Source organism: Gobio gobio, assembly GCF_949357685.1.
Source record: "Gobio gobio genome assembly, chromosome: 17".
NCBI classification, from domain to species: domain Eukaryota; kingdom Metazoa; phylum Chordata; class Actinopteri; order Cypriniformes; family Gobionidae; genus Gobio; species Gobio gobio.
Genome location: NC_137110.1, coordinates 38,319,414 through 38,329,334, shown reverse-complemented (window position 1 = coordinate 38,329,334; position 9,921 = coordinate 38,319,414).

Sequence of the window (9,921 nt, the reverse complement as noted above, 5' to 3'; positions counted from 1 at the left end):
GAACAAACGTTCTTCCTGTAACATTAATAGAATATTTCTTCAAAGTTGTCCGGTCTTTGATAATGTTCTCGAAATGTTAGCACAAAAACATTATTTATACATTGCTCATGGACCGTAACCCAAGGAGTGTGAGATGGACGTTTGTCTAACATATTTTAAGAATTATTTCAGGATGTTCAGAGAAGATTCAAAAGTAAAATTGCTATAATGTTTGAAGAATTATCAAATGGAATGTTTCCTTAATGTTCTCCTAACCAAGAAAAAAAAATGTGCTAACACTTTACAATACGGTTTCATTAGTTAACATTAGTTAATGTATTAACTAGCATGAACGAACCATGAGGAACACATTTGTTACTGTATTTGTTAATCTTTGTTAACGTTAGTTAATAAAAATACAGATGTTCATGGTTTGTTTATGTTAGTTCACAGTGCATTAACTAATCTTAAAAAGATTTTAATAAAGTATTAGTAAATGTTGAAATTAACATGAACAAATTTTAAAGGGTTAGTTCACCCAAAAATGAAAATTCTGTCATTAATTACTTACCCTCATGTCGTTCGACACCCGTCAGACCTCCGTTCATCTTCGGAACAGAAATGAAGATATTTTAGTTGAAATCTGATGGCTCTGAAAGGCCTCCATTGACACAATGGCACGGTTCACTCTCAAGACCCTTAAAAGGTACTAAAGACGTTGTTACAAAGTCCATCTCACTACAGTGGTTCTAAAATAACTTTATGAATCGGCGACAATAGTTTTTGTGCGCAAAAAAACCCTAAATAACGACTTACATAGTGATGACGATTTCAAAACACGGCATCATGAAGCTTCGAAGCGTTATGAATCAGAGAGTCGATTCAGTAGTTTGAATCGCCAAATTTCAGCAGTTTGACGGTTTGACACGCGATCCGAATCATCATTCGGCTCGCTGATTCATAACGCTTCGAAGCTTCATGATGCTTTGTTTTGAAATCGTCATCACAATGTAAGTCGTTATTTAGGGGTTTTTTGCGCACAAAAACTATTGTCGCCGATTCATAAAGTTATTTTAGAACCACTGTAGTGAGATGGACTTTGTAACGACGTCTTTAGTACCTTTTAAGGGTCTTGAGAGTGAACCGTGCCATTGTGTCAATGGAGGCCTTTCAGAGCCATCAGATTTCAACTCAAATATCTTCATTTCTGTTCCGAAGATGAACGGAGGTCTTACGGGTGTCGAACGACATGAGGGTAAGTAATTAATGACAGAATTTTCATTTTTGGGTGAACTAACCCTTTAATAATTGCTTTATTCGTGCAGTTCATTATTAGTTCATGTTAACTAATGTAGTTAACTAATATTAAATAATGAACCTTATTGTAAAGTGTTACCAAAAATGTTTTTAAAACATTTAAAAAAAAATGGCCGTTTTAAATGTTCATTTTCATAACTTAATGGGAACACTGTAAAAAAGTTCTTAGAATTTTTTTTGTTAGCTGGGGAAGTATTGTTCATTGTTTTTTTCATGTTTACTAGTTAACTGATGTTTACAAATGAAATCTTATTGTAACGTTATCGAAATATTTATAAGGCTTTAGTAGGTCTTTCTTTTCAGACATTAAAAAGGTCCAGTTCTGCTGTTGTTTGTTTGTTTGTTTGCATCTAATATTTTACAGTGGAACTATCAAAAAAAATATTATTAATTAGTCATAATGACACCTGGGATTTCAGAGTTCTGTAAAAATGTATTTGTTCACTGTTTTGAAAAGAATGTTGAAACTGTAGGTGCATTCTGATGAAAGTATAAGCGCTTAAAGAGCAAATTCAGGTTTTAAACATCTTGGAATGATTTATAAGATGTTTTAGGTATCCTGCTGAAAAGACCAGCATGAATTTCCACTTTTTGCTGTAGTCAGTTACTATAACTGGAAAGATCTAGCCTCAAATTATTTCCTGTTTATCTGTGTCAGTCAGCTCTGTTCTTGTTTATTCTCCAACTTCCTATATAAATAATCATGTTCATTTACATGAGAGAATTATGAAAAGTGGCGTGTTAGTCATAATAGACACATATGCCTCTACAAATGTGATCAAGATATTATTAAAGTATAACTTCAATATACAAGGTGTAGCGCATTTCCCACCGGAATACTGTTTTTAAATGTGTTCTGTTAAAGGCAGCAGATTACTAAAGATACTGTTGGAGGTCACTTCACAAACGGATATGTGACTGCTCCAACAGGATGTGTAACTTCCTCACCAATACACACAGACATGCATGCACACACACTGTGGAAAAAAAGTTGCTGAAGTAAACAGTGTGCAGCTGACATGTGTCTCTGCCTTGGGGAACAGCACAGGAAGAAGCCTCGGATTTGGTGCTGCCACACACTATGGGTCTCTCTTCTCACTCACTTTCTCTCTAAATGTGTGTGTGTGTGTTATTCTGTAAAATCTTCATTTATCAAAGTTTGCAAAGATTGATGTTCTGTGATTGTTTGCATTGGTTCCATATGCGGTTTAGGGGCCCAGGGGGAAGGGCCCTCCCTTGTCATCAGCTCTCCTCTCAGCAGAGGAATTGCACGGATAAGGACCTGCAGAAAGTGCAGGCAATGGGCCTCAAACAAGAGAATAGTTCAAAATATGTTTTGACATGCGAATGAATAATTTTAAGTGAATCGCTCGCAAAGGATCATCTTTAAAATTACAATGGAAGCAGAGAATTCATTGAAATAAATGTAATCATACGCATTATTTTATCTCTGTGTCTAATTCAAAGCGGGCAGACTGCTAGATCTAATGAACCGAAACTGAAAACCATCATTTTTATCCTTCCGGTCAAATATTACGCTGCAGACATCAATCAAAACAGCTTCAAATGGTCAATTCTGACAAATGTCCATGGTATAAGCAATAGGCCTATAAGTGATTTTTTTTTTTGCCTCCGTCATGCAATAAAACCGTTTAAAGGGGTACTTCAGCGCTGGAAAGATGCATGTGTATTTTAATTTGGGTCATTTATGTAGTAGAAATGTGAAATTATTTTTGAACCTGGTGCCTTCTAGACTGAGAAAAGCCAGAAAATGTATTTTTGGCTCATATGGATGAAAGAAAACAACTCCCAGAATGCACTTGCATCGCTGCCCTACGAGGCCACTCCCAAGCCACGCCTACCAGTTACATCTTTTGCCCTCCGTGGCACCACCCCACCGTCGTTTTGATTTTTATAGTAATAAAATCACTTCGTTCAGTTAGAGAATAGACACTACAATTAAAAACTGAACGTGTCTGCTCAATACAGCACGAGCTGAATAATTTCATTCATCAGAGTGTCAGGGTTTCTGAAACTGAGGACCCAGATGCAGAGTGAACAACGAAGACTTTAACAACAAGACTCTAGACAGGGCACAACAAGGAAGTGGTAAGGTGTGAGTTCAAACAGCAGGGCAGGGGACAGACACCACAATGACAGGCAGGGAGGACGACCACTGAGACCAGTCCAGGGAGACCATGAACTTGAGGATGCTTGGAAGGCAACACCAGGCAGATGGTGGGAAAACGTCTCGGTTACGTATGTAACCCTCGTTCCCTGAAGGAGGGAACGGAGACGTACGTCGGAACTGACCGACGAATTGGGATCTGTTTCAGAGACCAATCTACTTCGAGTGTATTAAAAACGAGCCAATGGACATTGGCATGCGGTGCACGCATTCCACGCACCGCCCCGCATTGCGGGTATAAATACGGAAGTGGAAGTACCGCATATTGTTTTCAACTGAGGAGCCGAGAAGAGTGGCTCGGGCCTTCAGCTGAAGCACAGCACCTGGCGACGGGACGTACGTCTCCGTTCCCTCCTTCAGGGAACGAGGGTTACATACGTAACCGAGACGTTCCCTTTCAGTCGGTCACGTTCGACGTACGTCGGAACTGACCGACGAATTGGGATCCCTACCAAAACGCCAGGGATGCTGGCCCTTCCAGCGCCCTGCCTGAGCTCGCTGGACCACTCCTAAGTTGGAGTGGGAGTCAGGGCTCCCGGCAGGGAAGGACAGTCACTGCTGTTCCTGCAAGACCCACTCAGCGTGACTATTGGATAACGCTGGGAAAGCGTGCCCGTCTCGGGAGATGGTACGCTGCGGAGCCACATCCTTCAATGGAAGGAGAGGTGGAAATACGCATCAGGACTAACCTAACCTAGGGTAGTGCAACTATGGAAAATCTCTGGGGTGGACCCAACCTGATCCCAGGGGGGGAAGAACACATCCCAGAGATGACAGAGCGGGCTCTGTCGAGGGAAAGACACGGGGCTAACCGAGCAGGGTAGCAGATACCGTGGAGAATACACATATGGGGTAGCCGTGAGGGGACCGCAACATATGGAACCCAGCCTACACACACGTTCCACAAGCATACGGGTGCAGGCCTGGCGCCAGACGGCCGCAACGTCTGGCACCGCAGGGGTGACGGAGGAACTCACAGGGTTAGCCGTTCCCGGGGAACACAACTGGAGCAAGAATAGACGCACGTATCCGGCCCGGAGGCGGGAGTGGCGTTGCAAGCCGACACTAGAACGGGTACTTAGCGCTACTGGCCCTGGGGGGGCGAGGATGCGGGAAGATACCGGCTCTACACGGAGGCTATAAAATCTAGCGAACGTGTTAGGTGTCGCCCAGCCCGCAGCTCTACAAATGTCTGTCAGCGAGGCACCTTGAGCCAGCGCCCAGGATGAAGCAACACTCCTTGTTGAGTGAGCCCGCACCCCGAACGGGCAAGGTACGTCTTGGGACTGGTAAGCCAAGACAATGGCATCCACTATCCAGTGGGCCAACCTCTGCTTGGAGACAGCCTTTCCCTTCTGCTGACCTCCGTAACAGACGAAGAGCTGCTGTGAGGATCTGAAGCTTTGTGTCCGGTCAACGTAAGCGTGAAGAGCGCGGACGGGACATAAAGCTAGGGCTGGGTCTGCCTCCTCCGAAGGCAGCGCTTGCAGGTTCACTACCTGGTCCCGGAAGGGAGTGGTAGTAACCTTGGGCACATATCCAGGCCGGGGTCTCAGGACAACGTGAGAGTTGGCCGGCCCGAATTCTAGGCACGATTCGTCGACCGAAAGCGCATGCAGGTCCCCTACCCTCTTGATTGAGGCCAATGCGGTCAGGAGGACTGTCTTCACGGACAGGATTTTTAGCTCGACTGACTGCAAAGGCTCAAATGGAGGACCCTGGAGTGCTCTAAGCACCAGGGCTAAGTCCCAAGAGGGTAACGAGGTAGAACGAGGAGGATTTTAGTCTCCTCGCACCTCTGAGGAACCTGACGATTAAGTCGTGCCTACCTACGGATTTACCGTCTACTGCATCGTGATACGCCGCTATTGCAGCGACGTACACTTTGAGGGTGGAGGGAGACAGCCGCCGCTCCAACCCATCCTGCAGGAAGGAAAGCACGACGTAATCGAACACTTCCGGGGGTCTTCCTGGCGGGAAGAGCACCAACGACGAACAGGTTCCACTTCAGAGCATAGAGGCGCCTCGTAGAGGGGGCTCTAGCTGAAGCGATGATGTCTACCACAGCTTGCGGTAGGCCATCTAGAACCTCCGCGTCCCGTCCAGGGACCAGACATGGAGTTTCCAGAGGTCTGGACGCGGGTGCCATAGAGTGCCCCGTCCCTGAGAAAGAAGGTCCTTCCTCAGGGGAATCGGCCAGGGAGGGGCTGTCGCGAGGAGTGTGAGTTCGGGGAACCAGGTCCGGTTGGGCCAATAGGGCGCAACTAACAAGACCTGCTCCTCGTCCTCCCTGACCTTGCACAGGGTCTGTGCAAGAAGGCTCACTGGGGGAAACGCATATTTGCGTAGGTCCCGGGGCCAGCTGTGCGCCAGTGCATCTATGCCTAAGGTACCTCCGGTCAGGGAGTAGTACCACTGGCAATGGGTCGACTCCGGGGAAGCAAACAGGACTACCTGCGCAACCCCAAAGTGGTCCCATATCAGCTGGACGCTCCGGGGGTGGAGTCGCCATTCGTCCGGAGGTGTCGACTGGCCAGAGAGCTCGTCGGCTGTCTGGTTCAGCGCACCTGGAAAGTGAATAGCACGAAGTGACCTCACAAACTTCTGACTCCACAGGAGGAGATGGCGGGCGAGCCGGAGCATGCAACGGGAGCGTAGACCACCCTGACGGTTGATGTACGCAACGGCCGCAGTGCTGTCCGAACGGACCAGTACGTGTTTGCCCTGGAGCGGTTTCTTGAACCGGGCCAGGGCAAGACGTACCGCCAGAAGCTCTAGGCAATTGATATGCCAACGTAGTTGGGGTCCCGTCCACAGTCCCGAACCTACGTGCCCGTTGTACGTGGCCCCCCAACCCGTGGAAGAGGCATCCGTGAAGACCACAGCATGCCTCGACACCTGTTCTAAGGACACACCGGCCCGGAGAAACGAGGGGTCAGACCACGGGTTGAAGGTTTGGCGACAGTAAGGAGTCACTGGGACCCGGTACTGACCGCTGTGCCACGCCCATCTCAGGACTCGGTCGTGTAACCAGCGTTGAAGCGGCCTCATATGAAGCCATCCGAGCGGCGTTACCGCGGCTGCGGATGCCATATGCCCCAGGAGCCTCTGAAAAAGTTTCAGTGGGGCCACTGTCCTGCCATTGAACGTATTCAAGCAGTTCAACACTGACCGGACGCGCTCCGGAGTGAGGCGCGCCGTCCGGCTGACCGAATCCAGCTCCATACCGAGACAAGAGATCCTCTGCGTGGGACAGAGTTTGCTCTTCTCTCGGTTGACCCGAAGTCCCAACAGGCTGAGGTGACTGAGCACCATGTCCCTGTGTTCGCACAACTGCTCCCGAGACTGGGCGAGAATAAGCCAGTCGTCAAGATAGTTGAGTAAGCGAACGCCGCGTTCTCTGAGCGGAACAATGGCTGCCTCTACGCCTTTCGTGGAGACGCGAGGCGACAGGGACAGCCCGAAGGGCTTCAGGTCGATCGCTGCGAACCAATCTTGGGGACGGATGCACTGAAAATTGCGTTTCTGCATTAACATCTTGAACGGGAGCTTGTGCAGGGCCCGATTCAAAATGCGCAGGTCCAAGATTGGTCTTAACCCACCACCTTTCTTGGGTACAATGAAGTAGGGGCTGTAGAACCCCGACCTCATATCGGCTGGAGGAACCGGCTCGATCGCGCCCTTCGCCAGCAGGACATCGATCTCTGACCGCAAGACATGGGCATCCGAGCTCCACACTGAGGTGAAGAGGATGCCCCTGTACTTGGGAGGCCGGCGTGCGACGAATCGCATAGCCGAGTCTGATGGTACAGATGAGCCAGCATGACGGTCCGGGGAGGCCTTTTAGCCAGGCCCCCAGAGACCGAACAAGCGGGATCATCGGCACCACAGACGTACCCGGGGTGAGGCAGCGAGGTGGAGCACTCAGACCCGACTCGGGAGGCCCGGAGGCGGCCCGGAGTGTTGTCTGAGTACTCCAGGTGGGGCAGAGTGTGGGTGAGAAGGCCCGGGGGCGTCCTCGGTGCCCACACTGCTGCCCCCTGGCGAAGGGGGGAAAGGAGTGGCAAGGCCCGGGGGCGTCGCACACTGCCAACCTGACCCTCTCAGAGCCCAGGGAGGGAGGAAACTGCTCTGAGAATGTGGGTACCGCTGGACTCCGGAGAGCCAGCGGCAGGACCGAACCAAAAAAAAATATTCTCCCCCCGGTCCTCCTCCGGGGGAGGGAGGGGTGCGGACACCTTCTCCCCGAGCAGCTTGCCATCTCGCTGGGCTGCCCGTTCCAGGGCCGCTCGCCCATGTGCTTGCTAGCGGACTCGCGGTATCCTGGACGGGTTGGGCACATCCCCTGCGCCCGGCCACCTGCTGCCCGGGTGGAGGCTGCTGCTTGGCTTAGCAGGGGCGGAGGCGGACGCAGGGGGGGCACCCTCGGCGACAAGCAGATGGAGGTGCTGCAGCCGACGACTGGGTGGAGGCAGCAGCTAGTCGTCGGGGCAGGATGTTTTTTTTTTTTTTTTTTAAACCTCCATCCACTTCTGGGCCACCGAGAACTGCTGGGCGAGTTCTCGACAGCGTCGCCGAAGAGGCTAGCCTGACAGACAGGGGCGTTGAGGAACCGAACTCTGTCAGGCTCACGCATATCTGCCAGGTCTAGCCCCAGCTTCCTGGACCACTAACGTGGACATCGCCTGACCCAGGGAGCGTGCAGTGACTTCTGTCACCCGGAGAGCGAGGTCCATCACTGCACGCAGTTCCTGCATAACCCCTGAGTCAAGACTACCCTCGTGCATGCAGGAAAGAGGGTAGTGAGAGAGCGAAAAAATTCATACAGATTATGGCCCTTTTGGCGTTCCATATTTTGACACCAAAAGCTCCACACTGCTAAATTCTTCCAATGCACATCCAGGCAGCCACCCTGGAAGGCATGGCTGTCAACACTGAATCTGATTCAGCATGAGCACACACTATTATAGTGGGAAACTCAGCGTCATCATCTCCAGCGCATAACAGCCCTCTCTCCGATGCAGCAATTGACATCTGTCCTCTGCCAGAGCCACAAATGAAATGCTGGGTCCCCCTTTTTTTTTTTTTTTTTTTAAAAAGGACCAGCAATCCCATCTGGGCTACCAGCAGGCATGAGACAGTGGGCGTGGCCGCCAGACTCGACGGCACACGGCACGCTGAACGCTCAAGCCCCTATTAAAGGGGCAGGACGAACAACGCGCCGACGTGGCCATGTCCCCATGAGAGAACATGAACCACCCACGAACAAAGTCTCAACATGCTCATGATGCGATAGAGGAGTGGGGGCCCGAAGAGATGTACCCGGCGGGGATGCCCCACTGTAATCCTCAGGTCACCAAGGCTTATTAACCAAAATAATCCTTTTCTGGAGCACCAGAAAAGAAACTAGATTAGGGAATAAGCAAAGGGACTCAACCCCGTTTGAGGTTTCATAGTCTGGACCGCGCATCTAGAGAGCGCCGAGTGACGCGCTGGGTTGCCGTGGCAACCCCCGCTGTCAGCCGGCGCTCGACGGCACACGGCGCGCTGAACGCTCAAGCCCTTACGAGAAAGGGGAGACGAACAACGCGCCGACGTGACCATGCTCTCCTGAGAGAGCATGAATCACCCACGAAAGCAATCTCACATGTTTATATGTGAGAGAGATCGTGGCCGTCAAATGAGGACAGGAAACAACCGCATCCAGAAACACACGGTTTGAATGACATCTTGAAAAAGACGCAGGGTCAAACCGTGTTGCTCTTTTAGTGATAGAGAGAAGAGAGAACCGCTCCAACAAGTGCCGAGGCACACAGGGGAATAGCCGCGGCTCACAGTGGTTTAAAGGTGCAAGCCCACTGTAAGCACTCAGAGGAAACGCCCAGCGAACCGACAGATTTCTTCTGCTCGCGACCACCGCTGTAAAGCGCCGTCACACCGACACTGGAACAGGTAAGCTGATCTTCTCGTAGAGACTCGTTTAGTTTGTGTAAACACACTCTTCGTAGGAACATGTAATGCTCGGCTCCGAAGTTGAAAGCAATATGCGGTACTTCCACTTCCGTATTTATACCCGCAATGCGGGGCGGTGCGTGGAATGCGTGCACCGCATGCCAATGTCCATTGGCTCGTTTTTAATACACTCGAAGTAGATTGGTCTCTGAAACAGATCCCAATTCGTCGGTCAGTTCCGACGTACGTCGAACGTGACCGACTGAAAGGGAACCCAGGCTGGAACACCAGGAAACTGATGCTGCGTTCCATTATGGTCAACGATCCGACTCGGCCCTCGGATATGACGTCACTTCCACACTTCAAGCGTTCTGGTATGTTTTGCGCGTCCGAGTCGGAGAAAAACATGGACGGCGCCTCGTCATGCAGTGCGCGCTCCACACTCCGCACACACACTTGGTTATGCGCCTAATAATAGCTAACAA